Source organism: Nicotiana sylvestris, chromosome 9, assembly GCF_000393655.2.
Source record: "Nicotiana sylvestris chromosome 9, ASM39365v2, whole genome shotgun sequence".
Lineage (NCBI taxonomy): Eukaryota > Viridiplantae > Streptophyta > Magnoliopsida > Solanales > Solanaceae > Nicotiana > Nicotiana sylvestris.
Window position 1 is genome coordinate 38,496,827 of NC_091065.1, and position 19,767 is coordinate 38,516,593.

The 19,767-nt window shown below is 38.4% G+C and overlaps 1 pseudogene; it reads right to left on the reverse strand.

Moving 5' to 3' along the window:
- Positions 1 to 168: 168 nt before the first annotated feature.
- On the reverse strand, positions 169 to 19,385 carry LOC104224023 (cytochrome P450 94A2-like; annotated as a pseudogene).
- Positions 19,386 to 19,767: the final 382 nt, after the last annotated feature.

The following is a 19,767-nucleotide window of genomic DNA, read 5'->3' on the forward strand; positions in this document are numbered from 1 at the left end:
TAGAGGCAGTAGCTTCTGTATTGATGAAACAAATATAAACTATAACCTAGATGCAACAGCATCACCCTCTCTGTAGCAACTTTTATGATTAATGTAATTATTTTTCCGACCAAAAAAAAATACAAAATCCAAACACTTTAAGGTAAGCGGAAGAAGCAATAAAAACCTTTAGTTTCGTACTTTTTGGCCATAGCTCAAAGATGAAAGATTCGTATTGTTCCTCTCTTCAATTGTCACAGGAAAACCACCTTTCATTTTCGCAGTAAGGTAAGACACAAAGATCGGCTCAACACCTTTTTCTACAACCGGAACCACCTTGAACCGCCGTAAAACACCAGCCACCACCCTCTTCATTTGCAGAAAAGCCATTTCTTTTCCTAAACAAATTCTTGGTCCCGCCTGAAAAACAGGATAAGTATACGTGTCCCTAGCCACAAAAGTCCAATTACCTGACACGTCATCCTTATCTAACCTGACACGTTCCTAGCCGAAACTTTTTTGATGATTTTTTGGACAAAAATACTTTTCTACTACTTTAAAAAAAAGTTACATAAATGAGTAAAACGCAGTACTATACTGTGAATTACTTTAACGGAAATTTAGCTGTTAAAGTAAAATGCAGTATAGTACTGCATTTTACTTAAAAAAAATTTTGTAATACGCAGTACTATACTGCATTTTACTAAGAAAATTTATAAAACGCAGTATAATACTGCGTTTTATACTGAAACGTATTATTATACTGCATTTTACTCTGGTTTTTGGCCCCACCAATAATGAACTGACATAACAATAATTCAATACATAAAACATAGTATTGTACTGCATTTTACATAGAAAAATTCTACACCCCAACGTCGTACTTGCCTTATTTAAAGGCATTTCAATTTTATGAAAATTCATTCAATACTTTACTTCAAACTTACGTTCATACTTCTCTCTTCTTCTTATCAATCATTTTTTTTACAATATCTGAAGTGGCAAAAATAAGGGTTTCACTATATTGGGGGGGGGGGGGGGTGAGGTTGTGTTGGAGAATAACTCTGTGAGGTATAGCTCACCTCCACAATGTCATGTTAAATTTCCACTTACTATGGAGTACGATATATTGGTATCGTTGTTACGTAAAAAAATGAATGAGAGGTGGTGTTCGGTTAACCTTAAAATAACCGGTAGATTTCCGTATTCAGTGACTCCGCAAGGGTTTGCTTATTATTCTTAGTTTAACATCGAGGATGATGAAACTCTTAGAGATTTTTTGCGGACTCCGGATGAATACAGGGGATTTATTGTAATAAAATTATTGGAAATGTACGTCAAGATGGAAGACGTTCTCAATAATGAGGGTGTGCATAGTAGGGATAACCCCCAGTCATCGAGTGGTTATTCTGGAGCAGTTTTTGCCGGACAGATTGCTGATGAAAGAGCTTGCCTTGATTTTAACTTGTCACCACCGGCGAATGAGCAGCCACAAAATAATTTTTCGACTTTATATAATCAACAAGACGACTGGTAAACTTCAATTTTACTGCGCTTTAGCGATGTTTATTTTATGTTTTAATTGGATTTGTATTAACACTCATATTTTTCATAGGGGGTACCGTCCGGATACGAATTTTACAAGTTATGACCCCGCCCCTAGTTGGAATATGTGTAGTTCTGGAGTATTGGACCACAGTGGTCCATCCGGGAGTCATCACCAACAAGAAAATATCCATCATGAAACGTCAAGACAATACGACTTGTAAGTAAAGTGATATAGCTATATCTAAAGTATTTATCTAGTTGGGTATATTATTATTTTGTTATTTTTGTGCAGTAAAACGAGATTCTTGAAGCTCCTGACCTCGCACAGTTGCCCATAAACGATGTATTTACTCGTGATTTGGCAGATGCGCAGAGTCAGGAAGATGATAGTGATTATGACAACAATGCGGATGAGTCTAGGGATGACACACCCTTCCATGATGAGGGTGATGAGGAGGAGGAAGTGAATGTTGATCCTGAGCTGACGAGGGAGCATGTTCCTCCACCTCCCGCTAGACCAATAGTGTACGAGTCCCACGTGCCATTTCATTAGCGGTCTGAGATGCGCAAGCGGGTCCGGGAGCGGTCCTGCATTGATAGCTGTCCCTCCCAAGCAAAAGAGGACCTATGGTCGCCCTGCAACACTAGTAGCTGATCCTCGGCAGGTCCGGGATGCGCAGGCGGAGGAAAGTCCATGTCGTCTACTATAATTTAAACAAAATTAATTGTCTGTGTTAGCTTAATAAATTAAATAATTAATTTAGTTTAAAATTGGACTGAATAATTATGTATGGGTTTCAGGCTCGATTTTTGAGGCCCGGTAGCACCGAGTTATCCTTAATTATTATGCGTGTCAAATTCAACATTTTTAGAATTGTGTGTGTTAGCTTAATAAATTAAATAATTAATTATGTTTAAAATTGGACTGAATAATTATGTATGAGTTCCAGGCTTGATTTTTGAGGCCCGGTAGCACCGAGTTATCCTTAATTATTATGCGTGTCAATTTCAATATTTTTAGAATTGTGTGTGTTAGCTTAATAAATTAAATAATTAATTATGTTTAAAAATGGACTGAATAATTATGTATGGGTTCCAGGCTCGATATTTGAGGCACGGTAGCACCGAGTTATCCTTAATTATTATGCGTGTCAATTTCAACATTTTTAAAATTGTGTGTGTTATCTTAATAAATTAAATAATTAATTATGATTAAAAATAGACTGAATAATTATGTATGGGTTCCACGCTCGATATTTAAGGTCAGGTAGCACCGAGTTAACCATAATTATTATGCTGTCAATTTCAACATTTTTAGAATTGTGTGTGTTAGCTTAATAAATTAAATAATTAATTATGTTTAAAATTGGACTGAATAATTATGTATGGGTTCCAAGCTCGATTTTTGAGGCCCGGTAGCACCGAGTTATCCTTAATTATTATGCGTGTCAATTTCAACATTTTTAGAATTGTGTGTGTTAGCTTAATAAATTAAATAATTAATTATGTTTAAAATTGGACTGAATAATTATGTATGGGTTCCAGGCTTGATTTTTGAGGCCCGATAGCACCGAGTTATCCTTAATTATTATGCGTGTCAATTTCAACATTTTTAGAATTGTGTGTGTTAGCTTAATAAATTAAATAATTAATTATGTTTAAAAATGAACTGAATAATTATGTATGGGTCCAGGCTCGATATTTGAGGCCCGGTAGCACCGAGTAATCCTTAATTATTATGCGTGTCAATTTCAACATTTTTAGAATTGTGTGTATTAGCTTAATAAATTAAATCATTAATTATGTTTAAAATTGGACTGAATAATTAGGTATGGGTTCTAGGCTCAATATTTGAGGCCCTGGTAGCACCGAGTTATCCTTAATTATTATGCGTGTCAATTTTAATATTTTTAGAATTGTGTGTGTTAGCTTAATAAATTAAATAATTAATTATATTTAAAATTGGACTGAATAACTATGTATGGGTTCCAAGCTCGATTTTTGAGGCCCGGTAGCATCGAGTTATCCTTAATTATTATGCGTGTCAATTTCAACATTTTTAGAATTGTGTGTTAGCTTATTAATTAAATAATTAATTATATTTAAAATTGGACTGAATAATTATGTATGGGTTCCAAGCTCGATTTTTGAGGCCCGATAGCACCGAGTTATCCTTAATTATTATGCGTGTCAATTTCAATATTTTTAGAATTGTGTGTGTTAGCTTAATAAATTAAATAATTAATTATGTTTAAAAATGGACTGAATAATTATGTATGGGTCCAGGCTCGATATTTGAGGCCAGGTAGCACCGAGTTATCCTTAATTATTATGCGTGTCAATTTCAATATTTTTAGAATTGTGTGTGTTAGCTTAATAAATTAAATCATTAATTATGTTTAAAATTGGACTGAATAATTATGTATGGGTTCTAGGCTCGATATTTGAGGCCCGGTAGCACCGAGTTATCCTTAATTATTATGCGTGTCAATTTAAATATTTTTAGAATTGTGTGTGTTAGCTTAATAAATTAAATAATTAATTATGTTTAAAATTGGACTGAATAACTATGTATGGGTTCCAAGCTCGATTTTTGAGGCCCGGTAGCACCGAGTTATCCTTAATTATTATGCGTGTCAATTTCAACATTTTTAGAATTGTGTGTGTTAGCTTAATAAATTAAATAATTAATTATGTTTAAAAATGGACTGAATAATTATGTATGGGTTCCAGGCTCTATATTTGAGGCCCGATAGCACCGAGTTATCCTTAATTATTATGCGTGTCAATTTCAATATTTTTAAAATTGTGTGTGTTATCTTAATAAATTAAATAATTAATTATGTTTAAAAATAGACTGAATAATTATGTATGGGTTCCACGCTCGATATTTGAGGCCAGGTAGCACCGAGTTATCCTTAATTATTTTGCTGTCAATTTCAACATTTTTAGAATTGTGTGTGTTAGCTTAATAAATTAAATAATTAATTATTTTTAAAATTGGACTGAATAATTATGTATGGGTACCAAGCTCGATTTTTGAGGCCCGGTAGCACCGAGTTATCCTTAATTATTATGCGTGTCAATTTCAACATTTTTAGAATTGTGTGTGTTAGCTTAATAAATTAAATAATTAATTATGTTTAAAATTGGACTGAATAATTATGTATGGGTTCCAGGCTTGATTTTTGAGGCTCGATAGCAACGAGTTATCCTTAATTATTATGCGTGACAATTTCAACATTTTTAGAATTGTGTGTGTTAGCTTAATAAATTAAATAATTAATTATGTTTAAAAATGGACTGAGTAATTATGTATGGGTCCAAGCTCGATATTTGAGGCCCGGTAGCACCAAGTTATCCTTAATTATTATGCGTGTCAATTTCAACATTTTTAGAATTGCGTGTGTTAGCTTAATAAATTAAATCATTAATTATGTTTAAAATTGGACTGAATAATTATGTATGAGTTCTAGACTCGATATTTGAGGCCCGGTAGCACCGAGTTATCCTTAATTATTATGCGTGTCAATTTCAATATTTTTAGAAATGTGTGTGTTAGCTTAATAAATTAAATAATTAATTATGTTTAAAATTGGACTGAATAACTATGTATGGGTTCCAAGCTCGATTTTTGAGGCCCGGTAGCACCGAGCTATCCTTAATTATTATGCGTGTCAATTTCAACATTTTTAGAATTTTGTTAACTTAATAAAATAAATAATTAATTATGTTTAAAATTGGACTGAATAACTATGTATGAGTTCCAGGCTTGATTTTTGAGGCCCGATAGCACCGTGTTATCCTTAATTATTATGCGTGTCAATTTCAACATTTTTAGAATTGTGTGTGTTAGCTTAATAAATTAAATAATTAATTATGTTTAAAAATGGACTGAATAATTATGTATGGGTCCAAACTCGATATTTGAGGCCCAGTAGCACCGAGTTATCCTTAATTATTATGCGTGTCAATTTCAACATTTTTAGAATTGTGTGTGTTAGCTTAATAAATTAAATAATTAATTATGTTTAAAATTGGACTGAATAATTATGTATGGGTTCCAGGCTTGATTTTTGAGGCCCGATAGCACCGAGTTATCCTTAATTATTATGCGTGACAATTTCAACATTTTTAGAATTGTGTGTGTTAGCTTAATAAATTAAATAATTAATTATGTTTAAAAATGGACTGAGTAATTATGTATGGGTCCAAGCTCGATATTTGAGGCCCGGTAGCACCAAGTTATCCTTAATTATTATGCGTGTCAATTTCAACATTTTTAGAATTGTGTGTGTTAGCTTAATAAATTAAATCATTAATTATGTTTAAAATTGGACTGAATAATTATGTATGAGTTCTAGACTCGATATTTAAGGCCCGGTAGCACCGAGTTATCCTTAATTATTATGAGTGTCAATTTCAATATTTTTAGAATTGTGTGTGTTAGCTTAATAAATTAAATAATTAATTATGTTTAAAATTGGACTGAATAACTATGTATGGGTTCCAAGCTCGATTTTTGAGGCCTGGTAGCACCGAGTTATCCTTAATTATTATGCGTGTCAATTTCAACATTTTTAGAATTTTGTTAACTTAATAAAACAAATAATTAATTATGTTTAAAATTGGACTGAATAACTATGTATGAGTTCCAGGCTTGATTTTTGAGGCCCGATAGCACCTAGTTATCCTTAATTATTATGCGTGTCAATTTCAACATTTTTAGAATTGTGTGTGTTAGCTTAATAAATTAAATAATTAATTATGTTTAAAAATGGACTGAATAATTATGTATGGGTCCAAACTCGATATTTGAGGCCCGGTAGCACCGAGTTATCCTTAATTATTATGCGTGTCAATTTCAACATTTTTAGAATTGTGTGTGTTAGCTTAATAAATTAAATCATTAATTATGTTTAAAATTGGACTGAATAATTATGTATGGGTTCTAGGCTCGATATTTGAGGCCCGGTAGCACCAAGTTATCCTTAATTATTATGCGTGTCAATTTTAATATTTTTAGAATTGTGTGTGTTAGCTTAATAAATTAAATAATTAATTATGTTTATAATTGGACTGAATAACTATGTATGGGTTCCAAGCTCGATTTTTGAGGCCCGATATTACCGAGTTATCCTTAATTATTATGCGTGTCAATTTCAACATTCTTAGAATTGTGTGTGTTAGCTTAATAAATTAAATCATTAATTATGTTTGAAACTGGACTGAATAATTATGTATGGGTTCTAGGCTCGATATTTGAGGCCCGGTAGTACCGAGTTATCCTTAATTATTTTGCGTGTCAATTTCAATATTTTTAGAATTGTGTGTGTTAGCTTAGTAAATTAAATAATTATGTTTAAAATTGGACTGAATAACTATGTATGGGTTCCAAGCTCGATTTTTGAGGCCCGGTAGCACCGAGTTATCCTCAATTATTATGCGTGTCAATTTCAACATTTTTAGAATTTTGTTAACTTAATAAAATAAATAATTAATTATGTTTAGAATTGGACTGAATAATTATGTATGAGTTCTAGGCTCGATATTTGAGTTTATTTTACAACATATATTAATTTGTTACTTTTGTAAGTTTATTGTTATAAATTAAATAATTAATTTTGTAAAGTGTAATTGGATGGAGTTTGCAGTTACTACAAACTTAAACTACATAGACTCTATGCTAAAAGGCTCTACATTTTACTACGCTAAAAGGCTCTATATTTTACAACACTAAAAGGCTCTATATTTTACTACGCTAAAATGCTATTTATTTTACTACGCTAAAAGGTCACTATTACATATAAAAACAACTAACATAAAATACAAATATGAACAACAAACAAAATAAATAATATTAATTTTTTAAAAATGCACATAATTTATCAAATTTTAACAATTTTTTGTACCAAAACTATTAAATCAATCCGGGGTATAAGCAAGATATAAATTTAAACACAAACATAACACAAATTAACATGGAAACACATTAAACAATACAAATATGCATGTACTATACGAGTTTCGACATAAACAAAATCGAAATACTTCGATTTAAGTTTTTTGAATTTGATTGAAATTGAATTTTTGCACCCGAAAGAAAGAATCCAAAGCTTGTCTTGTATGTGGGACCTACACTCCTTGCTCTTTAGGTGACGGGTGGGGCCCAAAATATTTTTTTTTAAAGTTTGACACGGGGGGTGGGTGACCAGCAGAATCGGAATTTTTTAAAAGGGTGTTCGTCGGTTTTGTGGTCCAAGGAAGAAGAAGGGGGTTTATTTTGTTAAAGCTGTTCGCAGTATTATACTGGGTTTTACTTAAAACGCAGTATAGTACTGCGAACAGCTTTAATAAAATATAGTTGGGCCCAGATTTTAAGTAAAACGCAGTATAGTACTGCGAATTACAAAAAAAAAATTTTTTTAAGTAAAACGCAGTATAGTAATGCGTTTTACTCACTTATGTATCTTTTTTTTCAAGTAATAAAAAAGTATTTTTTTGTCCAAAAAAGTTTCGGATTCCTCTGCCCAATCTTTTCCCCATAATTTCTCCACGCTCCCCAATGCATAGGGATGATAACTTACCCTTGTCCCCTTTTTCACAAAAGTACCATCTGGCAAAATATTATCCTCTGCTGCAGCTTTAGAATCTATAGGAACTGGTGGGTAAAATCTCATGCTTTCACAAAGTGAAGCATGTGTGTAAATCATGTCTTTCACTTCATCATACATTGGACTTTCGGATTTTGCTTTAATCTCTTTCAAGATTTGACTTTCTACTTCTGGGTGTCCAGAAATTAACCAAAAAAACCATGTTAAAGCAGCAGATGTTGTGTCACGACCAGCCAAAATGAAACTTATAACAATATCTGTAACAAAGTCTTCATCCGAATGGCCAGTGCTTAAAAATCTTGATAATAAATTCACTGATTCGAGCGATGATTCTTCATTGAGTTCTCTTTGTTTTTCTTTCACGAGCTCTTTAGCAAATTGGCGAACTTCATTAACAGCTGCCCCGAATTTTTTCTCGGACCCAATGTTCAATTTTCTCTTGATTTTCCATAAAAAGGGGAAAATAGCATTGACTCTTTCACTGCTTAGCCTAACAGCTTCTTCAAAAGCAACTGCGAATTTTGCTTGAGGAAGTGATGGTAATAAATAAGCAGGATCATACCCAAAAGCAATTTTACAAATATTATCAAAAGCAAACCTTTGTAAAATGTCTTAAAAATCAACAACTGCTTTTTTGGCAGCAGCAGTAGCAAGAATTGGAATTAGCCTTTCGTTGAGTTCTGTATCAACAGTTTCAACGAATTTGCGAAGAGATTTTGTGTTAAACTCATGGTTTGCAACTTGTCTTTGATACTTCCAAATGTCACCGTCCACATTAAATATGCCATCACCGAGAAAATCAGCCATAGTTGTTTTAAAAACATTACCTTTTTGGTAAATGTGAAATTGGGTTTTGAGCATGTGTTAGACATTGGAGGGGTTAGATGTAATAACCCGGCCGGTCGTCTTAAGAATTTACGCCCCGATCCTCTATTAATTGCTATTTTCGTGTTTATTTTTGCTATTTTGAATTGCCGGGATATTTGGTTTCGAGGTTCGGGAAGTTTTGGGACATTTAGTCCCTAAATGAGAGCTTAAGTGTTGGAAATTTGACCGTAGTCGGAACAACGTGAAAACGACCTCGGAATGGAATTTCGATGGTTCCGTTAGCCCCGTTGGGTGATTTCGGGCTTAGGGGCGTGATCGGATTGTGTTTTGGAGGTCCGTAGCTAATTTAGGCTTGAAATGCCGAAAGGTCTAATTTTGAAGTTTCCGGTTCGATAGTGAGATTTTGATCCGAGGGTCAGAATGGAATTCCGGAAGTTGGAGTACCTCCGTAGTGTTGAATGCGACGTGTGTGCAAAATTTCAGGTCATTCGGACGAGGATTGATAGACTTTTTGATCGAAAGCGTATTTTTAGAATTCTTAGGCTTGAATCCGTGGTTGATTCGTCGTTTCGATGTTGTTTTAGGTGTTTTAAGGATTGATATAAGTTTGGATAGTGGTATTAGACTTGTTGGTGCCTTTGGTTGAGGTCCCGGGGGCCTCGGGATGGTTTCGGGAGGTTGTCAGAAGAATTTGAAATTTGTTTGAGCAACTTCAGTGGTTTTCTGTCATAACCGCACTTGCGGTTGGGTCCCGCAGATGCATAGCCGTAGAAGCGACATTTGCCATCGCAGAAACGGAAATTGGGAGGAACAGTAGGAACCACAGAAGCGGTATATGTACCGCACCTACGAGACCACAGATGCGGATTTTGGGTCGCAGGTGCGGCGGAGGGGTTTTAAATGAGAACCGCAGAAGCAGTATCGCAGATACGATGGTGGACCGCAGATGCGATGGGTGGACCGCAGATGCGGGATTGCTGGGTAGAACATATAAATTCTTACCTTCGCAAATTTGAGCTATTTTTACCTCTTTTCAAACGGGAAGAAGCCTTGAGGAGCATTTTCAAGAGAGATTTTCAGAGGAATTCATTGGGTAAGATCTTTGGTCTATAAACTCGTTATTGGGGTGATTTTTATCATTTTAAACAAGAAATTTAAGGAAAATTAGTGGTAATTTAGGGGTTAGGGCTTGACTAATTAGAGACCTTTGAGTGATAATTTGAGGGATCATTTGAGGTCTGATTTTGGTACTTTTGGTATGACTGAACTCGTGAGAGTGTGAGGATTCTGGAAATATAAATTTTACTTGATTCCGAGACGTGGGCCCGAGGGGCATTTTGACCATTTTTCCTAATTTCGCATATTAGCTTAGAATCTCTTTGTAGAATCAGTTACTTGAAGTGTTATTTACATTATGAAATTGAATTGAATAGATTTGGGTCATTTGGAGTCGAGTACTCGTGGCAAGAATGTGGTTTCAAATTGATTGAGCTGGTTCGAGGTAAGTGGCTTGCCTAACCTTGTGTGGGGGACTTTCCCCTTAGGATTAGTGTTGTGATAATTGAAATGCCTTATACGTGAGGTGACGAGTGCGTACTTGTCCTAATTGTTGAAAATCCTGTTTTCACTAAAATAGCTTAAATTGTGTTTTGCTTCTGCTTATACTACTTGGAATTTAAACCTGCTGCTAGCTTAGAAAAACATGCCTAATTGACTTAATTGCTTTATTTGCTTAAACTAATTTATTTGTATTATGTGGAACATGCTAGGTTAGAATTACCTATTTTACTTGGTATGAAGTTGAGTTTATTTGAGCATTCCTTGTGCTATTGTTGTGTGTTTTACTTTGGGACTACGGGATGACATCCCGGGAGATTCCCTGTACGTACTCATGATTTGAGCTGAAGTGAGGATACCAAGAGATCCCCGGAATACCGAGAGATCCCTATCATATATTGAGGATACCAAGAGATCCTCGGGATACCGAGAGATCCCTAGCATATATTGAGGATACCAAGAGATCCTTGGGATACAGAGAGATCCCTAGCATATATTGAGGATACCAAGAGATCCTCGGGATACCGAGAGATCACTAGCATATATTGAGGATACCAAGAGATCCTCGGGATGCCAAGAGATCCCTAGCATATATTGAGGATACCAAGAGATCCTCGGGATACTAAGAGATCCCTAGTATATATTGAGGATACCAAGAGATCCCTTGCATATATTGAGGGTACTAAGAGATCCTCGGGATACTGAGAGATTCCCGGTTATTATCCTTGTGATTGTCTCTGTCTCTGTTTTAGTTATTGAGTTCCTTATTTTCCTGTATTAGATTCTTGTTGTTAGCTTTCAACTGTACCGCTTATCTTATACTGTCGTGCCTTATATTTTTATTTTATCTCAGTAGCGCCCTGACCTTCCTCGTCACTACCCGACCAAGGTTAGGCTTGGCACTTACTGAGTACCACTGTGGTGTACTCATGCCCCTTTCTGCGCATGTTTTTCATGTGTAGATCCAAGTACCTTGACTCAGTCCTATCACCCTTGAGAGGATGCGACTGCTCCAGAGACTTCGAGGTATATCTACCGCGTTCGCAGACCGAGGAGTCCCTTTTCATTCTATCTTGTAGTGATAGCCCTTCTATCTTCTTCTGTTGATGTAGACATTCCGGAGTTAGAGCATTTTATTATATTCGTAGCTTGTGATTCATGGGTTTCTGGGTTTTGGGAAAAACTGTATTAGTTTATGAGAGTTGGTATTATGTATGCCGAGTGGCACTTTCAAATGCTATTTTATTACACTTTTCTGTTTTAACCTATTTTTTTTCTTTTCTTCCGCAAATTTGGTTTATTTTGCCGTAACGATGATTCACGGAGCGCGAACCAGGGTCATGAAAAGTTGGTATCAGAGCTCTAGGTTCATAGGAGTCATGAATCACAAGCTGGTTTATTAGAGTCTCGCTGATCAGTACGGATACATCTGTACTTATCTACAAGAGGCTATGTAACCGTTAGAAAAATTCCACTTCATTTGATTTCCCCGTCGTGCAAGATTTTTAACATCACAATCCTAAACCTCTGTCTTTCATTCTCTCACAGATGGTGAGGACACGTGCTATCAGAGATGATCCGACACCCGCGCCCCCTATGAGAACCGTCAGAGGTCAAGGCCGGGGTAGAAGCCAAAGACGCGTACACGGTGCAGATAGAGCACCCGCGCGAGCTGCTACCGAAGAGCCACCAGCAGTTTCAGCCATAGCCCAGGCACCGAATGCGCCTACTGCTACTACTACTCCAGTACTTCAGGAGACATTAGCACAGTTCTTGAGCATGTTTGGTACATTAGTTCAGGTGGGGTTGATTCAGGTTGTACCAACTACTTCACAGATCGGGGAAGGGACCCAGACTTCTGCCACCTCCACTCTAGAGCAGCGAGTTCTAATTGTTCAGGTTCTAGGTGTCATGGCGACATAACCTGTGGTCCCAGTTTAGCAGGTGGTGAGGACCTCTCACCGAGTAGAGGACATGTGGGTCCAGGAGAGAGAGTATAAGGAAGTAAGGAGACCTCGTAGGCTGGAGAGACCCACTGGTCCTTATTTTGGATGAAGAGTACAGCATGGTAGAGGTTTTGTGGGTCAACCAGCTCAATTTGCATCTCAGACTTCACACAGTGTTTCAGGTGTTCAGGGGTCTTGGAGTACCCGTACTGCACAGTTCCCACTACCACGTCCTCCCAGACTTGTTTTAAGTGTGGTGACACACGCCATGTGGTGAGGGATTGCCCTAAACTTGGGAGGAGTGCACCTCCACAGACTTCTCAACCACAGCGCGCTCTGCAGAGTTCTCAGGCTATGATCACAACCCACCTGCTTAGCCAGCTAGAGGGGAAGGCCAAACCAGATATTATGCCCTTCCTTCCCATACCGAGGCTGTTGCTTCCGATTCTATCATCACAGGTATTACTCTAGTTTGTCACAGAGATGCATCGGTTCTATTCGATCCAGGCTCTACTTACTCTTATGTGCCTTCTTATTTTGCTCCGTATTTGGGTGTACCTCAGGATTCTTTAAGTTCCCCTATTTATGTTTTTACTCCTGTGGGAGATTTTCTTTTTGAGGACCGCATTTATCGGTCGTGTTTGGTTGATCTAAGTGGTTTTGGGACCAGAACCGATTTATTATTGCTCAGCATGGTAGATTTTGATATTATCTTAGGCATGGACTAGTTGTCGCCCCATTATGATATTCTTGATTGTCACGCCAAAACCGTGACGCTGGCTATGCCAGGTGTACCCGTGTTGAGTGGAGGGGTACTTTAGATCACACTCCCAGTGGAGTTATTTCTTTCCGTAAGGCTTAACGTATGGTTGAGAAGGGGTATGACACGTATCTAGCTTATGTGAGAGATGTCAATATTGATACCCTTTCCGTTGATTCAGTCCTAGTAGTACGAGATTTTCCTGATGTATTTCCAACTGATCTTCCGAGCATGCCGCCCGATAGAGATATTGATTTCGGCATTGATCTATTGCCAGACACTCAACCCATTTCTATTCCTCCGTATCGTATGGCTCTTCCTGAGTTGAAGGAGTTGAAGGATCAGTTACATGAATTGCTTGATAAGGGTTTCATTCGGCCCAGTGTATCCCCTTGGGGTGCTCCTGTCTTGTTTGTAAAGAAAAAGGATAGTTCTATGCGTATGTGTATTGATTATCACCAATGGAACAAAGTTACAGTGAAGAACTGTTATCCTTTGCCTCGTATTGATGATCTGTTTGACCAGCTTCAGGGCGCACGAGTGTTTTCTAAGATTGACTTGCACTATGGTTACCATCAATTGAAGATTTGGGAGCCAGATATCTCGAAGACTGCTTTCAAGACTCGGTACGATCATTACAAGTTCCTTGTCATGTCATTTGGGTTAACCAATGCCCCAGCAGCCCCTATGCATTTGATGCACAGTGTGTTCCGGCCGTACCTTGACTCATTCGTCATTGTCTTTATTGATGATATTCTGGTGTATTCCCGGAGTCAGGAAGATCATGAGTAGCACCTGAGGACCGTTCTTCAGACCTTGAAAGAAAATAAGTTATATGCTAAGTTCTCGAAATGTGAGTTTAGGTTGGATTCCGTGGCATTCTTAGGCCACGTGGTGTCAAGTGAGGGTATTCAGGTGGATCTTAAGGAAGAAGAGGCCATGCAGAGTTGGCCCAAACCATCCTCAGCTTCAGAGATCCGCAGTTTCCCTGGCTTGGCGGGTTATTACCGTCGTTTTGTTGAGGGGTTTTCATCGATTATAGCCCCTATGACCAGACTGACCCAGAAGGGTGCTCCGTTCCAGTGGACGGAAGAGTGTGAGGCGAGCTTTCAGAAGCTTAAGATAGCTTTGACTACAGTCCCAGTTTTGATATTGCCTTCAGGTTCGGGATCTTATATGGTCTATTGTGATGCCTCTAGGATTGGCCTGGAGCGGTTTTGATGTAGGACGGTAGGGTGATTGCCTACACATCCAGACAGTTAAAGGTTCACGAGAAGAATTATCCTGTCCACGACCTTGAGTTAGCTGCCATTGTTCACGCCCTGAAGATCTGGCATCATTATTTGTACGGGGTTCCTTGTGAGATTTATACTGATCATCGGAGCTTGCAGCACCTGTTCAAGCAAAAGGATCTAAATTTGCGCCAGAGGAGATGGTTAGAGTTGCTGAAGAACTATGATATCACTATTTTGTATCACTTGGGGCAAGGCCAATGTGGTGGCCGATGCCTTGAGTCGTCGGGCAGAGAGTTTGGCTTATTTACCAACATCGGAGAGGCCTTAGCCAGCCAATTTGTGAGATTGGATTTTTCGGAGCCCAGTCGGGTTCTAGCTTGCGTGATTTATCGGTCTTCCCTATTTGATTGTATCAGGGAGCGTCAGTATGATGACCCTCATTTGCTTGTCCTCAAAGACAAGGTTCAGCATGGTGATGCTAGAGATGTGACCATGGTGATGACAGGGTATTGAGAATGTAGGGTCAGATTTGTGTACCCAATGTTGATGAGATTCGGGAGTTGATTCTGGAAGAGGCTCATAGTTCGCGGTATTCCATTCATCCGGGTGCCGCGAAAATGTATCAGGATTTGAGCCAGCACTATTGGTGGAGGCGGATGAAGAAAGATGTAGTTGGATTTGTAGATTGGTGCCTCAACTGTCAGCAGGTGAAGTATGAGCAACAGAGACCGGGTGGGTTGCTTCAGCAGATAGAGATTTCGGAGTGGAAGTGGGAGCGGATCACCATAGACTTTGTAGTTGGGCTCCCACGGACTTTGAGAAAGTTCGATGCTATTTGGGTGATTGTGGATCGGCTAACCAAGTCTGCGCACTTCATCCCTGTGTGTACTACCTATTCTTCGGAGCGTCTAGCATAGATTTATATCCGGGAGGTTTCGTCTGCATGGTATTCCAGTTTCCATCATTTCAGATAGAGGTACTCAGTTCACATCACGGTTCTAGAGGGCCGTTCAACATGAGTTGGGTACTCGGGTGGATTTGAGTGCATCATTTCACCCTCAGACGGACGGACAGTCCGAGCGCACTATTCAGATTCTTGAGGATATGCTCTATGCGTGTGTGATTGAATTTGGAGGGTCTTGGGATCAGTTCTTTCCATTGGCGGAGTTTGCTTACAATAACCGCCATCAGTCCAGCATTAAGATGGCACCATATGAGGCTTTATATGGTAGGCGGTGTAGATCCCCTGTGGGTTGGTTTGAGCCGGGTGAGGCCAGATTATTGGGCACAGACTTGGTACAGGATGCTTTGGAGAAGGTTAAGGTGATTCAGGATAGACTCCGTACAGCCCAGTCCAGACAGAAGATATGTGGACCGAAAGGTTCGTGATGTTTTCTATATGGTAGGAGAGCGGGTTCTACTTCGGGTACCACCTATGAAGGGTGTTATGAGATTTGGGAAGAAAGCGAAGTTGAGTCCGAGGTTTATTGGCCCTTTTGAGATATTGAGGCATGTTGGGGAGGTTACTTATGAGCTTGCCTTACCTCCCAGCTTGGCAGGAGTTCATCCGATTTTTCATGTTTCGATGCTCCGGAGGTATCAGGGTGATCCGTCGCACGTGTTGGATTTCAGTTCAGTCCAGTTGGACAAGGATCTATCTTATGTTGAGGAGCCAGTGGCAATATTGGACAGGCAGGTTAGAAAGCTGAGGTCAAAAAACATTGCATTAGTAAAGGTTCAATGGTGAGGTCAGCCGGTCGTGGAGGCGACCTGGGAGACCGAACAGGGTATGTGCAGCTGTTACCCTCATCTTTTCACTACTTCAGGTATGTCTTTATGCTCGTTCGAGGATGAACAAATGTTTAAGTGTAGGAGGATGTGACGACCCGGCCGGTCGTCTTAAGAATTTACACCCCGATCCCCTATTAACTATTTTCCTCATTTTTATTTCTGCTATTTTGAATTGCCGGGATGTTCGGTTTCGAGTTTCGGAGAGTTTTGGGACATTTAGTCCCTAAATGAGAGCTTAAGTGTTGGAAATTTGATCGTAGTTGGAACAATGTGAAGACGACCTCGGAATGGAATTCCGATGGTTCCATTAGCCCCGTTGGGTGATTTCGGGCTTAGGGGTGTGATCAGATTGTGTTTTGGAGGTCCGTAGCTAATTTAGGCTTGAAATGCTGAAATGTCTAATTTTGAGATTTTCGGTTCGATAGTGAAATTTTGATCCGAGTGCCGGAATGAAATTCTGGAAGTTGGAGTAGCTTCGTAGTGTTGAATGCGACGTACGTGCAAAAGTTCAGGTCATTTGGACAAGGATTGATATACTTTTTGATCGAAAGCATATTTTTAGAGTTTTGGAATTCACAGGCTTGAATCCGTGGTTGATTCGTCGTTTCGATGTTGTTTTAGGTGTTTTAAGGATTGTAATAAGTTTGACAGTGCTATTAGACTTGTTGGTGCCTTTGGTTGAGGTCCTGGGGGCCTCGGGATGGTTTCAGGAGGTTGTCAGAAGAATTTGAAATTTGTTTGAGCTGCTTCAGCTGCTGGTTTTCTGTCATAACCGCACCTGCCGCAGGTGCGTAACCGCAGAAGCGGCATTTGCCATCACTGAAGCGAAAATTGGGAGGAACAGCAGGAACCGCAGAAGCGGCATATGTACCGCACCTACGACACCGCACCTGCGGATTCTGGGTCGCAGGTGCGGCATAGGGGTTTTAAATGAGAACCGCAGAAGCGGTTCCCCAACCGTAGAAGTAGTATCACAGATGCGATGAGTGGACCGCAGATGCGGGATTGCTGGGTGGAACATATAAATTCTTGCCTTCGCAAATTTGAGCTACTTTTACCTCTTTTCAAACGGGAAGAAGCCTTGGGGAGCATTTTTTGAAGAAAGATTTTCAGTGGAATTCATTGGGGTAAGATCTTTGGTCTATAAACTCGTTATTGGGGTGATTTTTATCATATTTTACACGAAATTTAAGGAATATCAGTGGTAATTTAGGGGTTAGGTGTTGACTAATTAGAGACCTTTGAGTGATAATTTGAGGGACCATTTGAGGTCTGATTTTGATACTTTTGGTATGACTAAACTCGTGAGAATGTGAGGATTCTGGCAATATAAATTTTACTTGATTCCGAGATGTGGGCCCGAGGAGCATTTTGGTCATTTTACCTAATTTCGCGTATTAGCTTAGAATCTCTTTGTAAAATCAGTTACTTGAAGTGTTATTTACATTATGAAATTGAATTGAATAGATTTGGGCCATTTGGAGTCGAGTACTCGTGGCAAGAATGTGGTTTCAAATTGATTGAGCTGGTTCGAGGTAAGTGGCTTGCCTAACCTTGTGTGGCGGACTTTCCCCTTAGGATTTGTATTGTGATAATTGAAATGCCTTGTATGTGAGGTGACGAATACGTACTTGTGCTAATTGTTGAAAATCAAGTTTTCACTAAAATAGCTTAAATTGTGTTCTTCTTTGCCTGCTTATACTACTAGGAATTTAAACCTGCAGCTAGCTTAGAGAAGCATGCCTAATTGACTTAATTGCTTTATTTGCTTAAACTACTTTATTTGTATTATGTGCAACATGCTAGGTTAGAATTACCTATTTTACTTGGTATCAAGTTGAGTTTAATTAAGTATTCCTTGTGCTATTGTTGTGTGTTTTACTTTGGGACTACGGGATGACATCCTGGGTGATTCTCTGTACGTACTCATGATTTGAGCTGAAGTGAGGATACCAAGAGATCCTTGGGATACCAAGAGTTCCCTAGCATATATTGAAGATACAAGGATATCCTCGGGACACCGAGAGATCCCTAGCATATATTGAGGATACCAAGAGATCCCTAGCATGTATTGAGGATACCAAGAGATCCTCAGGATGCTGAGAGATCCCTAGCATATATTGAGGATACCAAGAAATCCTCAGTATTCAAAGAGATCCCTAGCATATATTGAGGGTACTAAGAGATTCTCGGGATACTGAGAGATCCCCGGTTATTATCCTTGTGATTGTCTCTATCTCTGTTTGAGTTATTGAGTTCCTTATTTTCCTCTATTAGATTCTTATTGTTAGCTTTCAACTATACCGCTTATCTTATACTGTCATGCCTTATATTTTTATTTTATCTCAGTAGGGCCCTGACCTTCCTCGTCACTATCCGACCGAGGTTAGGCTTGGCACTTACTGAGTTCCGCTGTGGTGTACTCATGCCCCTTTCTGCGCATGATGTGCAGATCCAGGTACTTTGACTCAGTCCTATCACCCTTGAGGCGAGACGACTGCTCCAGAGATTTCGAGGTATATCTGCCGCGTCCGCAGACCGAGGAGTCCCTTTCCATTCTATCTTGTAGTGATGCCCTTCTATCTTCTTCTGTTGATGTAGACATTCCGGAGTTAGAGCATTTTATTATATTCATAGCTTGTGATTCATGGGTTTCTGAGTTTTGGGAAAAACTGTATTAGTTTATGAGAATTGGTACTGTATATGCCGAGTAGCACTTTCAAATGCTGTTTTATTATACTATTTTTGTTTTAACTTGTTTTTTTCTTTCTTCCATAATTTGGTTTATCTTCCGCATTTTAGGTTTACCTAGTTGCAGAGACTAGGTGCCGTCAACCGGGGTCGTGACATTAGCTGTGAATATTTGGCGAAAACCGAAAGGAAGATTGAGAGTGAAAGTTAAGTTGGAAGTGTTTTGAATAACATCACTAGTCCATTGAATTCGACGATCTTTGTTTGCTAAGATTGAGAAATAGGAACCAATGATTGGATATGATTTTGGGATCTTGCTGCAGGTGGATTTACTGTGTGGGAAAACATTGGCTAAAGTGCTTTTAATGAAGAAGAGGAAGAGAAACGGAATGAGGCAAAAGAGTAAAGAGGTTGAAAGCTCCAAGTCTATCATCATTTACTATATCTTTTTGCGGATTATTTTTTTCTTTTGGATGATGAGTAGAAGCGTTAAGATATCTATGAATACTACCTAGAGCTATTTATAGACCTTGGGACTCTAACTTTTATTTTTTAAACATTACAATATATCTTCCCACGTGTAAGCATTATAGGCAACTTTTCTTTCTTAATATTAAAGTAAGGCCAAATACATATACTAAACATCTCAATTGATATTAGTTACATAGGTCGGATGAATCGGTGTTACACCTCCATATGTTTGTACGTGACAGTACGTCATAAGTCAATTGACGTAAGCTTGTAAATGAGATCCTGTTTGGAAGTATATAACAACAACAACAACGATCATAGTGAAATTCTACTAGTGGAGTCTGAGA